Source organism: Malaclemys terrapin, chromosome 7, assembly GCF_027887155.1.
Source record: "Malaclemys terrapin pileata isolate rMalTer1 chromosome 7, rMalTer1.hap1, whole genome shotgun sequence".
In the NCBI taxonomy this organism is placed as follows: domain Eukaryota; kingdom Metazoa; phylum Chordata; order Testudines; family Emydidae; genus Malaclemys; species Malaclemys terrapin.
This window is the reverse complement of record NC_071511.1, coordinates 107137266-107154269: the sequence shown is the minus strand read 5'-3', so window position 1 is coordinate 107154269 and position 17004 is coordinate 107137266. Positions and strand designations below refer to the sequence as shown.

General features: G+C 45.4%; 1 long non-coding RNA gene across 1 annotated transcript in view; it reads left to right on the top strand.

Annotated features, from left to right (window-relative positions):
• The window catches only part of LOC128840981 (uncharacterized), a 47843-nt gene that overhangs the window by 18766 nt on the left and 12073 nt on the right, over positions 1 to 17004 (top strand). Inside the window, exons 2-3 of the long non-coding RNA XR_008445757.1 lie at positions 14936 to 15034; positions 16511 to 16647. This is a non-coding gene — a long non-coding RNA (uncharacterized LOC128840981). The remainder of the gene's footprint in view (positions 1 to 14935; positions 15035 to 16510; positions 16648 to 17004) is intronic.

Sequence of the window (17004 nt, the reverse complement as noted above, 5' to 3'; positions counted from 1 at the left end):
TGACAAAATGCCAGCTCCTAAGAAAGCAAAGTTAGATGTCCATTCATTTCAGCCTTCTTGGACAGACACATTTGGATTTATTCAAAAGAAGGACTGTGTTGTTTGTGCTTTCTGTTGTGAAAGTGTCGCACATCAAGTGTTCGACATTTTGAAACGAAGCACAAGAAAACCTTTCTTGACGAAGGAGACAAGATTGAATCAATCAAAAAGGCAGTAGCAGGATATGAGAAGCAAAGCAGTGTTTTTAAATGCTTAAGTGTAAGTAAAAATCAAGCTACAGAAGGAAGTTACAAGATTGCACAGTGCATTGCAAAAAAACAGAAAGCCGTTTACAGATGGGGAATATATAAAAGAAGTTTTTCTCAGCAGTTCAGAAGTTTTATTCAATGATTTGCCAAATAAAGATACGATCATATCTAGAATAAAAGAACTGCCCATCTCTGCCAGAGCAGTTGAGAGACACACAAGCAAAATGGCAGAAAACATTAATGAAAAGCCGACAACTGCAGTAAAAGACACAGCAGTGTTTAGCGTTGCAGTTGATGAGAGCGTGGATATAAACGACGTTCCATGTTTGGCAGTTGTTGCAAGATATTGTGCTTCCAATGAAATCCAAGAGGAACTTTGTTGCCTAAAACCCCTGCATGGCACAACAAAGGAAGACGATATAGTGGAAAGTTTTGTAAACCATTTTGAAGAATGAGGAGTTGACATCAGAAAAATATTTTGTGTGACAACAGACAGTGCTCCTGCCATGGTCAGAAAACAGAAGGGATTTGTAAAGTTACTTGAAGATCAAATTGGCCGCTCGACAGTCAAATTTCACTGTATCATCCATCAAGAAAACCTGTGTGCTAAAATTTCTAATTCAGAGCGTAATAATGTGATGAATACAGTGGTGCAAATTGTGAATTTCCTTGTTGCTCGATCTGCTTTGACTCACAGACAGTTTCAAGCACTGCTAGAAGAGAGAGACAGCACTTATAACGACATTCCACTTCACAGCAACATTCGGTGCTAAGTCATGGCAAGGTTTTGGTGCGCTTTGTAAACTGTTTTGATGCAATCAAGGCCTTTTTGTCGGAGAAAGGACAAAACTATCCCCAACTGGATGATGACAAATGGCTGTGTAAGCTCATGTTTCTAACTGACATCACCGCTCACCTAAACCAACTCAACCTCCGTCTCCAAGGTGCACGGCAAACGGTTCTGGAGCTTTATGAAACCTGGAAGTTTCTAGCATTTTTTTCTCAGGATATTCGAACTTTGACTTTCCGCTACTTCCAAAACATAAAAGAGCTATCGACATATTGCACTGTCAGAGTCGATGAGATTGGAATGTACATGCAAGAACTGGAATCAGAATTTTCTGACAGATTTCAAGATTTCCAGCCATTTGGCCCAATGCTTTCTTTTCTAATTAAACCTGAAAACTGCAACGAAAGCGACTTGGATTTGTCTGTATTTCAGTGGATGGGTGTTGAAGATTTCGAAATGCAAGCTCATTCAGTTAAAAAGCTAAGAATCGTGGGCCTCAAAGTTTAAAAATCTGTGGAGTGCACTTGAAGCTACCGAGAGAGATCATGGGGCCTCTATTCTGACCTGCTGGAACTACCTGCCAGTGAAATTTAACCGTTTGAAGAAAACTGCGTTTGCAATGCTTTCAGCGTTTGGATCCACATACCTGTGTGAACAGCTATTTTCACACATGAAATCTGTCCTCTGTCCCTCTCGGAGCTGATTAACAACTGATCACTCAGAAGCCTGCGTGCAGCTTAAAGTATCCAAATACGTGCCAGACATTGGAAAACACATCAAGGAAAAGCAAGGGCAAGGATCACAGTAAACTGATAAGATCTGCATTTTAATTTAATTTTAAATGAAGCTTCTTAAACATTTTAAAAAGCGTATTTACTTTACATACAACAATAGTTTAGTTATATAATATAGACTTATAGAGAGAGACCTTCTAAAAACGTTAAAATGTATTACTGGCACGCGAAACCTTAAATTACAGTGAATAAATGAAGACTTGGCACACCACTTCTGAAAGGTTGCCGACCCCTGATCTAGTTGAATGCCAAAGCAATGTAGAAACTGTATGTGGCATATGCGCGCGCGTACACACACACACACACACACACACACACACACACACATCCCTTTTAACCACCACTAGAATGCAGCCAGCCATCTCTGGGATGGAATACGTAAGCTGTTCAGTAGCACAGAACAGCACTATATACAAGTTCTGGGACAAAACGTGAAAAAGAATAGTATATTCTTGCATGCTGCTCGTGAGGGTTTTTAGCTAGACAGAATGTGATGACCCAAACTGGAATTCAACTCGGTCACTGGGGCTAATGCTCCTTACTTTCCTGAAATGTTCCATAGGAACTTTAATGACCATTCAAGATTCATGTCACTCTGGGAGAGAATATTTCCAGCAGCAAATTGTTCTTTAACACTAGGCCGGGGTGTTGGTTCAGTACGGACTCAAAGAGAAGTGTGTCATCTGCTGAATCAGCAAAGTTATTCCTGCTGCAAGCAGGTGCTCCTTGGCAATAACAATCTTGTCAAGCCATAGCATTCAAAAATTGTCAGGTCCCAAAATCTCATGAGATTTGTCTTTGAGATTTTAAAAAAATACATTTTATTATCTTTTTGTTTGCCTTCTGATTTCTGAGCCTTTTTAGAGTGTGCTTGGGTTACATTGTCAAGGTTTTCTCTGCAACCTGGAGGAAATCTGAGATTCATTGGTACTGTACAGACCCGTTTACGCGTGAATCCACTTAATGCGTGGTAGCGCCATGCCTCCCAGTGCTACCTGTTTAACATGTGAGACTCGTTAGCAAGTTCCTGTACCGCGTGTTATGAAGCGCTACTGATTTGCTCACTAACTCACTGACATAGAAATCGACAGGAAGCGCGGAGCGGAAACATGTTGTTCTTTACTGCCGAGTTGGGGGGGGAAGGAGGAGCAACGTAAAAGCACTGCCGCGGCAAAGGACCATCCTTAAAGCGCTGCCGTGGCAGTGCTTTAACATTGCTGCCTCTTCCCCCACCCCCACCCCCGTCGGCGGCTCTGCCGGTAGGGACCCTATCAGCAGGGCTGCCAACAGGGGAGGCAAAAAGGGCAGGGAAATTAAAGCGCTGCCGCGGCAGTGCTTTAAGGATGGTCCTTTGCCGCAGCAGCGCTGGGCTGCCGATGGGGGGATGGGGCGCAGCAATGTTAAAGCACGGCCGTGGCAAAGGACCCTGCAGCTCTTTAAGGTCCCTGCCCCTTTTCCCCCCCCTCGGCCGCCAACAGGCGGGGGGGGGGGGGGAAAAGAGAGCAGCTGCCCCGGGTCTGGTGATTTAAAAGGGCCCAGGACTCCGGACGCCACTACTGCAGCAATGGTGTCTGGAACCCGGGCCCTTTAAATTGCTACAGGAACCCTGGGCGGCACAGGCCAGGCGCCCTGGAAGGGCTGGCTGGGGGATGCTGACCCCTATCCCTGCCCCTTCTGCCAGAGGCCCCGCCCCTTCCATGGGCCAGAACTGCCCCCACCCCGTACCGGTAAATGTCCTGAGTTACTTTCACCCCTGTGTAGTAATAATAATGTTTTTATTAGATTACACATTTGAATTTATATTCTTGCAAAGCGCCATTAACAGATAGGCCTGCAGTATTTGGGACACTGTGAATACATATGTAATCCTAGATAATTATACATGTGTGTATATATAGATATCTTAAGATATTTCAGCATGGCCCTCTATTAACACGCGGTCATGATGGCTTGACTCCTGACATCCGCACATAAACGGGTCTGTACTGTAATCACTTGACTCCAGGAGCTGGGGTTTTAAGAACACCAAATAACACCAGACAGGGCCGGCTCCAGGCACCAGCGAAGGAAGCAGGTGCCTGGAGCAGGCAATAGAAAGGGGTGGCACTCCATCTGTTGTTGGGGCGGCATGTCCGGATCGGCGGCGGCAGCACTTTGGCGGCAGCTCAACTGGCCCACCTCAGTCTTTGGCAGCAATTCGGCGGCAGCTCAATCAGTTTGGGGCGGCAAAAAAGCTGGAGCCGGCCCTAACACCGGATAAAATTGTGAGAGTTGGCAGTGCTATAATAACCCTACTTAGCTTTTGAGATCTAACAGGATCAAAATCCAAGGTGGCCAACAGCACTCAAAATGTACCCAAGTTTAAGTGGCATCTCACTAGGGGTTATCAAGCTTACATAAGGGAAGCTACTTTGACTTTGAATAAGCAGCAAGTGAGACCTTATTTGGAATATTCTAGGATTTGGGAGGGAAGCAGCCAATAAATGAATATGATTCAGGTTTGAGGGCATGAGCTATGAGGACAAATTAGACACACTTGAGTTTTTAACTAAGTGACAGGCAAGGGGTAATCTGTCTGAGAAATATGCAATGCAGGTAAAAAACATATTAGTGGTAATGGAGTGGTGAATTCGAAGCCAATAGGATCAAGAATAAGAAAAATAGCCCACAAATGACTGGCAGAACTTCAGTCACTGTACATAAAGTGGGAAGGGGAGCATCAATCCAAACAGCTGCTTCTTCTGTTTGTGACATATCCAGCCCCAGTCAATTGAAAACCTTTTTGCTGTTTTTTCCCACCTGTGGTTTTGATTCTGTAGAGATAATGTATACAATACAGCTCATGATACACTAAGTATACTTTGCAGTCACCTTGCTATTCCTGTCTGCTCAAAGATGGCCCAAGACTAAAAGTCTGATCTGAAAATTCTTCATTATTTGGATCAAGTGTTTTGTCTGAGGCCTCTCCCTATGATAGTCGGTTTTACTGTGCAGCTGTATGGAGAAATGGTGGGTAGTGTGGTGCTTGAGTTACATGAAACTTCTGAAGCACTAGGAAGGAAGAAAAATGTCCCAAGTGACAGTGTATGCATCCATAGGCAGGGACTTCATGTCTGTGAGAGTTGTGTTTCCAGCCTAGTGGCCTCATTTGTCAAGGAGTGAGCAGCTTCATCAATTTGCATTGACTTCAGTGGGAGGGGAAAGTGCTCAGCACTTCGCTGGACTGGATCCTAATTTTGTAATATTTTGTCATACTTGATTAGGCTGGATTTTATTATGCAAATACAAGTGCTTTCATCATGGCAACCACTTTCTGCTTCTCTTTTGCTTGGCTGCTAATGTGACATGAAGATACACAATTACACATAAAGCTGTCTGCCTTCTGACATCTGCCTTTGAGCTAGTTTACCCTTTGAATCATAGAATATCAGGGTTGGAAGGGACCTCAGGAGGTCATCTAGTCCAACCCCCTGCTCAAAGTAGGACCAATCCCCAGACAGATTTTTACCCCAGTTCCCTAAATGGCCCCCTCAAGGATTGAGGCTATCCCTCCCCCCAGCTACTGTAAAATAGACAAATAAAAAGGAATCCCCAATACTAAATCCTTAATCTTTTTTACTGTATGGAAGATCTAACTTGCTGTGGTATCTAAGCAATTTACAGATGCACATAATCCCATAGTAGCTTGAACACAGAATTACATTTCCTTGATGTTTAAGCCCGGTGAGTTTAAAACAGTCCCTTGGAATAGATAGTTATAAAGCTATTCTCTTTTATGTAAGGGCAGGCTGTTGCATCTTAAACTTTCTTCAAAGAAAGAGATTAGGCAAGATAAACTAATACAGATCATGCTGCTGGAATATCAAAGGCTACATATTTCTGATTCGCAAAATCTGAATCTGTCAACATACCAGGGTAATTGGGAACCAACAAACAGGCATCTTGTATGAAACTGGAATTGCATATTACAAAGAGGGTGCTGGTAATACTGCTAAGAGTAGGTCACTGCAGGCTACGTGGCTCTGGGAAGAAGGATAAAGGAGTTTGAGGCGCAAGTTGTGTTCTCGTCCATCCTCCCTGTTGAAGGAAAAGGCCCAGGTAGGGACCATCAAATTGTGGAGGTAAATGTGTGGTTACACAGGTGGTGTTGGAGAGGGGGCTTTGGATTCTTTGACCATAGGATGTTATTCCAGGAAGAAGGATTGCTAGGAAGAGATGGAATCCACCTAACAAAGAGAGGGAAGAGCATCTTCAAAGGCAGGCTTGCTAACCTAGTGAGGAGGGCTTTAAACTGGGTTCGCCAGGGGATGGTGACCTAAGCCCAGAGGTAAGTGGGGAAGTGGGATACCGGGAGGAAACACAAGGAGGAGGGTGCAACAGAGGAGGCCTCCTGATTCATGTGAGAAAGTAGGGCAATCGGCTAGTTATCTGAGGTGCCTCTACACAAACTCAAGAAGCCTGGGAAACAAGGAGGAAGAATTGGAAGTCCTGACACAGTCAAGGAACTATGATGTGTATGGAATAACAAAGACATGGTGGGGTAATTCACATGACTGGAGCACTGTCATGGATGGGTATAAACTGTTCAGGAAGGACAGGTGGAGGAGTTGCACTGTATGTAAGGGAGCAGTATGATTGCTCAGAGCTCCAATATGAAACTGGAGAAAAGCCTGTTGAGAGTCTTTGAGTTAAGTTTAGAGGGCGAGAGCAACAAGAGTGATATCATGGTGGACATCTGTTATAGACCACCAGATCAGGAGGATGAGGTAGACAAGACTTTCTTCGGACAACTAACAGAAGTTTCCAGATCACAGGCCCTGGTTCTCATGGGGGACTTCAATCACCCTGACATCTGCTGGGAGAGCAATACAGCAATGCACAGACAATCCAGGAAGTTTTTGGAGAGTGTTGGGGACAACTTCCTGATGCAAGTGCTGGAGGAACCAACTAGGGACCATGCTCCTCTTGACCTGCTGCTCACAAACGGGGAAGAATTGGTAGGGGAAGTAGAAATGGGTGGCAACCTGGGCAGCAATGACCATGAGATGGTCAAGTTCAGGATCCTGACACAAGGAAGAAAGGAGAGCAGCAGAATACGGACCCTGGACTTCAGAAAAGCAGACTTTGACTCCCTCAGGGAACTGATGAGCAGGATCCCTTGGGCGGCTAATATGAGGGGGAAAGGAGTCCAGGAAAGCTGGTTGTATTTTAAAGAAGCCTTATTGAGGGCACAGGAACAAACCATCTTGATGTGCAGAAAAAATAGCAAATATGTAGGGTGACCAGACGTCCTGATAAAATCGGGACCATCCCGATTTTTAGCTGTTTGTCCCGTGTCCCAACCGATCTCTGGTCGGGATGCAATTTGTCCCGATATTTTGCTCCGCCAGCAGCACTCGGCTCCTTCCCCCCACTCCCCCCTCACCCCCCGGTATCCCAATATTTTCTTCATCTCATCTGGTCACCCTACAAATATGGTAGGCAACCAGTTTAGCTTAACGGAGAAATCTTTGGTGAGCTTAAACACATAAAGGAAGCTTACAAGAAGTGGAAACTTGGTTAGATGACTAGGGAGGAGTTTAAAAATATTGCTCAAGTATGCCGGGTGTAATCAGGAAGGCCAAGGCACAACTGGAGTTGCAGCTAGCAAGGGATGTGAAGGGTAACCAGAAGGGTTTCTACAGGTATGTTAGTAACAAGAAGAAGGTTAGGGACCTTCACTGAATGGGGGAGGCAACCTATCGACAGATGATGTGGAAAGTACTGAATGCTTTTTTTACCTCGGTCTTCACAGACAAGGTCAGCTCCCAGACTGCTGCACTGGGCAGCACTGTATCGGGAGGAGGTGAGCAGCCCTCAATGGTGAAAGATCAGGTTAAGGGCTATTTAGAAAAGCTGGACATGCACAAGTCCATGGGGCCGGATGCAATGCATCCGAAGGTGCTGAGGAGGAGGTCTAGGTTGGATATTAGGAAAAACTATTTCACTAGGAGGGTGGTGAAGCACTGGAATGGGTTACCTAGGGAAGTGGTGGATCTCCATCTTTAGAGGTTTTTAAGGCCCTGCTTGACAAAGCCCTGGCTGGGATGATTTAGTTGGGGTTGGTCCTTCTTTGAGCAGGGGGTTGGACTAGATGACCTCCTGAGGTCTCTTCCAACCCTAATCTTCTATGATTCTATGAAGAGCTAAATACGTAAGTAGGATACATCAATGGAAGAGAACATTGGCACACGCTAATGATCTCCTGTCACTAACTATACATCTTAGTTGTACTCATCATTTATTTCTAAAGTGGGAGACTGATTCCATGACAATATTCTATTCATTGCAATGATTTTATTCTGTTACTATTATAATTCTATTATAACATGTAAAACCGATGAAGATATAGCTACTTTGTGTGATAAACGATGTGATACAGCAATAGTTGTTAAATGTGCCATTGCTGAATTGCTACATTGTTTTTAAAGTTTAAAAATGAAACCAATCATAGAACTGTCTTTCCAAGAAACAAATCTTTTAAAAAAAATTAAGCTGTTTTCTTTTTTTTTTTTTTAATGTATCAGTAAATACATCTCAGTCCAATCATCTGCTAAAGGATTTTATTTAAAAAAATGTTATCAGAGTAAAGTGAAAGTTGCTGACTCTTCAGTTCTTGTAGGTTCATCAATGCTGGGGGAAGTTATAGATGTTTTATGGCACCGATTTCTAGAATCACAGAGTTGTGTTAAATTAATTTAAAAAAAGTTCTGAACTAGATGAGCCTGGAGCCATTTAAATATTCCCCACAAAACTTCAGTGCTGCCCAGATAATGTCCCTTGCCAGCTCTTCCCAGACCTTGCCATTTTTATTTAAAAGAAATTATTTAACTTCATCTGTTGCTGTCGCTATAAGACCTCCCCCAACAACAGCAAAATAATCCTGGTTTTCTCATTGAACTCATGTTACATTGTTACTCCAGCCATTACACCATTCTGCAGCTGTGTAGTACCTACACTCCTGTTGAGTCACTCTCTTAGATGTACTGATTTCTGTTGCTTATTTTTACTGGATGTATTTAATCCTACGTCTCCTCCCACACAAAGGAGAAGATTCAATGAGCAATTAAGAAAAGGCTAGGAGGTTTTAGACAGAAGTGAATGTATTCAGAACTCTGAGAGGTATATCAATCAATTATGGCAACTTGAAAAAAGGTCTTGCTCCCTCTCTCTCATCCAATAATCTGATTAGTTGGCACTGACTCTATTTGGTATGATTTACAGTACTCTGTAAATAGAACAAGTGGTTGTTTTTTTTTATTATTCAGTGGGTATTTGGGGACAGGTGTACAATAAATTCACTTCTTACTCTCACTGAATGATCTGCACTAACCTTGCCTCTGATCCTGCAATCTGATCCACATAGAAAGTCCCTTACACCCAAGTGGAGTCTTACTTGACACCAGCAGTCCTCTTCACTGGTACATGGGCCCTCTCACATGGATCAGACTACAGCAGATTTCCCAAACTTCATTGCACTGTGATCCCCTTTTGACAACAAAACTTACTACACAATCCCAGGAAGGGGCAGGAGGGCCAAAGCTTGAGGGCTTCACCCCTGGCAGGGAGTGGGATGGGGGTTGTAACCTGAGCCCCGCTGCCCAGGGCTGAAGCCTTCGGGCTTTGGCTTTAGCTCTAGGCGGTGGGACTCGGACTTTGGCGTCAGTCCTGGGTTCCAGCAAGTCTAACACCAGCCCTAGCAACCCCATTAAAACGAGGCCATGACCCACTTTGGGGTCCTGACCCACAGTTTGAGAACTGCTGGACTACAGGATAAGTGCCCTTGTTATTTATATGCTATCAGAGGTGTATGTGTATGTGTCACTTCACACATGAATAAAACAGGTCCCTGCCACTGAGATATTACAGCCTTAGGTCCCAATTCTTCAATGTCATCCACATATATGGCCTCCTGTGTCTGTGCAGAGCCAGGTGCCTGCAGTCACAGAAGTCCACCCACCTGGACCTTATTACAGGTTGAGGGCCTAATTTAGACTAAGTCCAGTAAGGGATAACAAACCCAGCACTGAGTAGAGGTTTTATGGGAAGAACCAGTGCTATGACAGGAAGAGATCAAGATATATTTATTACATGCACATGTTAGTTTTGCAGGTCATTTGAGGAAGCAATGTCGGAGAACAGGGCAGGAGTGAAGAGACTGTGTTGGAAAGAAGGCTAAAAATTGTCTTCAGAAGAAATGCATAAGGAGGATTAAGGTTTCACGGTGCACAGGTCGGAGCAGTAGAAGATTGCAGGCATGTAATGTGGTGTGAGCCACAGAGTGGCTTGTGGAAGAAGGAGACCAGGGGAGTGATATTTAGGCCACAGAAAAGGAAAGCTACTTAGAAATGAGTCCACACTGCTTAAATAGATTTTATACTCTATTGGTTAGATACATTAACTTTTTAGTAAAAACCAGCTCATTTAATTAGGCAGCAACAGTGGCTGGATCCAGGCATTCCAGAATTCTAGGCCCTGATTCAGCAGAGCCTTAAGCACCTGCTTTACTTTAAACACATGAGTAATCCCTGTGATTTCAAGCATGTGCTTAAAGTTAAAGCTTCTGTTAGACAATTCATATGCTTAAAGTTAAAAACATGCCTAAGCCTTTTGCTGAATCAGGGCCCTATTCCCATCAATATCACTGGTTATTTCTTCACTGAAGAGTTAGCCTGGGTCCAGGAATCTGGATCTGGGCATCCTAGTTAGCCAAGGCCACATGTGAGCATCCGCACTTCAGAGCCTCACTCGAGCTGTATCTACATATCTTCATCCATACTGGTGCTGCATTGATGCAGGTTAGGTGCTAGGATTTCCAGGAGAGGAGGGCATATCCCAGGTTTCCTAGTGTCTCTCTAAATTAAAGCACTCTAGGAATTGTTTTGAGGTGTATTGTGGGATAACTTGTCTGTCCTTTCCAACCCTCTGTGTGGAAGTATTCTTGGCCCACCAACTGTCAAACTAAAAGGTCTTCTAACTCTGTGTGCTTTCCATTTCTGTTCATTCTAGCTGCTGGAAAGGTTTGGGTCTAACAGAGATTGATGAATATGCAAAGTAATGCACACTGGAAAACATAATCCCAACTATACATATAAAATGATGGGGTCTAAATTAGCTGTTACCACTCAAGAAAGAGATCTTGGAGTCATTATGGATAGTTCTCTGAAAACATCCACTCAATGTGCACCGGCAGTCAAAAAAGCAAATAGAATGTTGGGAATCATTAAGAAAGGGATAGATAATAAGACAGAAAATATCATATTGCCTCTATAGAAATCCATGGTACGTCCACATCTTGAATACTGCATGCAGATGTGGTCACCACATCTCAAAAAAGATATATTGGAATTGGAAAAGGTTCAGAAAAGGGCAACACAAATGATTAGGGGTATGGAACGGCTGCTGTATGAGGAGAGATTAATAAGACTGGAATTTCCAGCTTGGAAAAGAGATGACTAAGGGGGGGATATGACAGAGGTCTATAAAATCGTGACTGGTGTGGAGAAAGTAAGGAAGGAAGTGTTATTTACTCCTTCTCATAACACAAGAACTAGGGGCCACCATATGAAATTAATAGACAACAGGTTTAAAACAACCAAAAGGAAGTCTTTTTTCACATAATTCAGAGTCAACCTGTGGAACTCCTTGCCAGAGGATGTTTTGAAGGCCAAGACTATAACATGGTTCATAAAAGAACTAGATAAATTCATGGAGGATAGGTTCACCAATGGCTATTAGCCAGGATGGGCAGGAATGGTGTCCCTAGCCTCTGTTTGCCAGAAGCTGGGAATGGGCGACGGGATGGATCACTTGATAATTACCGAGCCGAGCCCTATGCAGTATTATTAAACTGGTGCCCCTATGCCTGATGGCAGCATGGGCTTGCATGTGCATTTTAGATAAGGGTGGCCTTTTGAAGGATTTATTTAAAAAACTGTATGTCTGAAGATTCAAGCATATAAGGCTAAAGATGAATACTCAGATTGTAAAAAACAACAGAGGGTCCTGGGCCACCTTTAAGACTAATAGAAGTAATTAGTCTTAAAGGTGCCCCAGGACCCTCTGTTTCTTTTTACAGATTCAGACTAACACGACTACCCCGTTACTCAGATTGTGCATCTAAAAATCTATGCAAGGATTTTTTTAGAGATGTGATTTTATAATCTTCAGCAACACACTAATGAAATATTTTTAAAGCAAATTTTAAACTAAAGTCCTGTAGACTAACATGTTCTGAATAAATATTACATTAATGCACAACTGTTTTTTGTCAGTAAATTCAGAAACTGACAGTATATACCTGGGGTGTGGGGGGTTGGCAAATGCCTGTTAAATGGCTTCATTACCACTTGAACAGCTCTTTAAAAGTTTCAGTGCAGTGCTAGTAGGTCTGGCAGGCTGGAAGACTTTTTCACTTTTAAGTACTAGATCCCCTCTGGAGGAAGACTCACCAGACTGCACCAGCCAGCTGTGGTGGGAGCCTGCAGGAAGGGTCAGACAGGGATAGGGAGAGGTGGGAGGGTGGACACTCCAAAACCCAGGGGTGCGGGTGCCCTGAATTTTCAGGTGCCCTACGCAGCCATATGCCTAAGGACAGCCCTGATGATTACCTGTTCTGTTCATTCCCTTTGGGGCACCTGGCATTGGCCACTGTCAGAAGACAGGATACTGAGCTAAATGGACCTTTGGTCTGACCCAGTATGACCGTTCTTATGTTCTTGTGATGAACTGTTCCTGGTTTTAGTTGCTCTGTTAACACACCAGGATGCAGACAAAGGATCGGAGACATGGTGGTGGGCATTTTGTCAGTGGCTTGCTGCCCTCAGAAGGCAGCAGCAGTCAGTCTTGGTGAGGAGATCACGCACACTGGATATTACCATGGCTGAGTGGAGACAGGTGAGTAGTTGCAATTGCTGTGGATTCCCCCTATGCTGACTGGGAGTTCTGGCACAGGCTCACAAGCACCGTGTGGTGGGACTACATCATCAAGCAGACCTGGGATGACCAGCAGTGGCTCCAGAACTCTTGCACGAGGAAGGCCACCTTCATGGAGCGGTATGAGGAGCTTGCTCTCACCCTTCAGTGTTAGGACACACAGATGAGGGAGGCCAGACCAGTCCAGAAGCAGGTTGCTATTGCCATCTGTACTCTGGCTACCCCAGACTGCTATTGGTCAGTGACAAACCACTTTGGTGTTGGCAAGTCAGCTGTTGGTGCAGTGGTGGTGGTGATTTGTGAAGTGATTATTGATTATTGACATTTGTTCCTGAAATAATAGTTGGCTTTGAGAGAATGGGGTTCCCCAGCTGCCTTGTGACCATTGACGGAACACGTGCTCATTGTTTGCCTCTCACAAGGAGCATATGGATATGTCAGCCAGAGAGGATACAACTTGTTCATTCTTCAGGCTTTGGTCAGCTGTAAAGGCAGGTTCATGAACACTATCCACTGGTAAGAAGCATGATGCCAGGGTGTTCAGCAGATCTGGCGTTTATCTGTTTGGACAAGAAGGGACCTTATTCCCTCCAAATAATATTCTTATTAATGGGGTTTCGATGCCCACTGTTATTTTAGAGAACCCAACCTATCCTCTACTGTCCTATCTTATGAAACCCTACCCTGATGTCAGAGCACCTGTCAGAAGAAAGTTTAATTACTTAATTTAATCCTGAGCAGTTTCAGGAAGGTGGTAAAATGTTTATTTGGCTGATTGGTGGCAAGATGGCACTGCCTACAAACCTGTTCAGATGCTAATGTGCCCACTGTCATTCTTATTATTGAGGCATGCTGCACACTACACAGCAATTGTGAGGATAAATAGGAGAGCTTTCACCAGGAATGGGCTCAAGACATGGCTGGCTTGAAGGCCTGATACAGGCAGGGCCGGCTCCAGCATTTCTGCCGCCCCAAGCCAAAAAAAAAAAAAAAAAGTTGCGATCACGATCGGCGGCGGCAATTGGGAAAAAAAAAAAAAGCCGCGATTGGCGGTGGCAGTTCAGCGGCAGGTCCTTCGCTCCTAGAGGGAGTGAGGGACCTGCCGCCCCCGAATTGCCGCAGGTGCCGCCCCTCTCCCTTGGCCGCCCCAAGCACCTGTTTGTTAAGCTGGTGCCTGGAGCCAGCCCTGGATACAGGTAACCAGAAACCTGGATCCAGATGGATCCAGGAGAGCAAAGGAAGTAAGGGATGTCTTGTGTGCCCACATCCTTGTGTTGCAGGGAGAGATGCATGGGAAATCTGGCACAATGTGGTGTTTTAGTACACACACTAATTTATCAATTTGTTATTGCTTTTATGTGATTCTGAATGACCTATTAAAATCTTTGGATAAATCTTTTTGCCTTTTCCTTGCCTCCAAAGCACTTGCATATCGATGTAGTGTAGAACCAAGCACTTTATTATAAAAATTATATAGTATTAAAGTAATAAATAAAATACAGCAGGAACCAATGCAGGCAGCACAGTTGCCAACAAATAAAGTGTGAAAATTGCCACAAAATCAAAAAGTGCTAAGTGTAGTAGCAGTGACGCCACTCAGTGAAATTTCACTGGTAATGGAAATGCACATTGTCAGTGGATCAGGTTTTTCTTACCTGATGAAGTCACAAGGGTTGACTGCATGGACTGATGCATAACCCAGTCCATCCCAGAATTGGCCAGTGCCTGCATTGGCTGCAGGACATGGTAGTGTGAAGGAAAGTCCACACTGGTGCTTATATCTGCAGCTTACTGGCCAACAGGGACAGCAACCATTAAAATAGCTCCCTCTGCTGCTTTGGTCATGCTCAAGGTACTCTGCGACGAGTTTTTCCTTCCTCTCCTTGTCTTGCTGCAGTTGTTTCTGCTGAAGTTCAAGGTGCCTGTCCAACCTGTGTGGAAAGTCGTCATGCACTTCTAGCAGCAGGTTATCCATTAACCTTTTTCTTCCCCCCTCTGGCTCAAGAGCAGGGAGGCGTGGATGGCTAAATCAGCCTGTTAGAGGTGGATCACAATGAAAAAGTATATTATATTTTTGACCATGGAAAGAAAGAAAAATGTTTCCCTCTTTATGTTTTGTGTTACAACAGACCACAAGTTGATACTTCTATGTGCTTTTGCTTGATATGCCTTCATTTCATCTCTGTACATCTGCCAGTTGCATCTCAGGTCCACAGAGATTATGGTAGGTATTTCATATTTAATTTATTTTAAAAATCTTGAGAAAAGCTTAATGGGCACGGATGGGGGAAGAAGAGGGCAGGGCCAAAAGACTAGGGACCTGTTAGCAGTTAAGGTCTTAACATTATTTCAGGCACCAGTAGCACTGGAGGACATTAATTTGCCAGAGATCCCAAATTGGAAGAGGAAACAATTTTTCCAGCTCTTTGATAGAAAACTGTTTATAACAGGGGTCTCAAACACGCGGCCTATGGGCCGCATGCGGCCCACAGGGCCCCACACCCATCCCTCCCCAGCCTATCTCCAGGCCACGGGTGGGCAAACTACACCCGCGGGATTGCCCCTCTCGAACCCCGCACCACTCTCTGAAGCAGCTGGCATCACGTCCCTGCGGCCGGGGGGGAGCGAGGGGGGGAGAGGCAGAGGGCTCTGTGTGTTGCCCTGGTTTCCAGGCACCACCCCCCCGCAGCTCCCATTTGCCAGGAATGGGGAACCGCGGCCAGTGGGAGCTTTGGGTGAGGTACCTAGAGGAGTGGCAAGCTCTGTCCCCCCTCCCCCAGGGGCCGCAGGGACATGGATCCAGCTGCTTCGCAGAGCGGAGTGGGGCGGGGCCAAGGCCGGCAGGCAGCCTGCCCTGTCCTCAGTGTGTGCCACTGCCACCCCGGAGCTGCTTTAGGTAAGTGGCTCCGGGCCAGAGCCTGAAGCCCTCCTGCACCCCACCCCCCAATCCCCTGCCCTGAGCCCCCTGCCGCATCCCACACCCCTTCTGCACCTCAACTCCCTGCCCTGAGCCCCCTGCCTGAAGCCCAACCCTCTGCCACACCCTGCACTCCCTCCTGCACCCCACACCCCAACTCCCTGCCCTGAGCCCCCTGCTCCACCCTGCACCCTGACGCCCTGCCGCATGCCTCACCCCTCCTGCACCCCACACCCCAACTCCCTGCCCTGAGCCCTCTGCCGCACCCTGCACACCTCCTGCACTCCCTGCCCTGAGCCCCCTGCCTTTGGGGGCAGGGTGGGGGCAGAGTTGGGGTGGGGACTTCAGGGAAGGGGTTGGAATGCGGGGGGAAGGGGTGGGAAGAGGCGGGGGCGGGGCCTCATGCAAGGGGTGGAGTGGGGGCGGGGCCAGGGACAGTGAGGGGGTGTGTGTCAGTGATGCGGCCCTCGGGCCAATGAACTAGTCCTCATGTGGCCCTCCTGGTCATTTGAGTTTGAGACCCCTGGGTTATACATATCAAGGAGATATTTTATTTTCAGTGTAGTTGTTGGTCTCAGGATAGGGCTAGTAAGCTATAGGAGTGGACATGGGAAGGTTGCTCAGCCCAGGAATTCCTCTGACTGCCTTGAGTTCCTTTTGTTCAAAAAATTCTCAAGCATCATCAACCAGGAGTGGGGAAGAAATTGGGCAAACATAAACAGGATGCAGAACTTTGTAACAACAGATTTGCCTTTTCTCCCTCACATGCACCTCTTCCTCTTTCCAGATAGCATGCTGTGAACCGAGAGCACCAGAAGATCAAGCACTGCTAGCACCAAGGGACTTTCCTACATAATTCAGCCAGTGGGATTGATAATACATTCTGTATAGGACACTGCTTTAATGTGACTACTGGTATAACAGGTGTGTAAGTGTGCATGTGTGTGTATATATATTTACATTTGCATTCATGCTTGCTAAGTATGTAATTCCAGCTTTGAATAAATGTGTTAGCAGCAACCTGTTAAGTCACTAAATCACTAATTACAAGTTTAATACCCCCCCTCCCCCGGCTTGGAATACCTCTTAGATTACACATGGTGTGGGGGGATGAAGAGAGCTAGGGAAAATGGCATGGCTTCTGCCCTCAACTGAAGCCAAGGCCAACCCACAGCTTGTAATATCTTCCATAATGATAATTCCGTTGGTTATAAACTGTGTCCTCACTGAAAAGTAAGCAGGTTGGAGCCCATGTTAAAGTGAAACCCATTCTTTAACCTA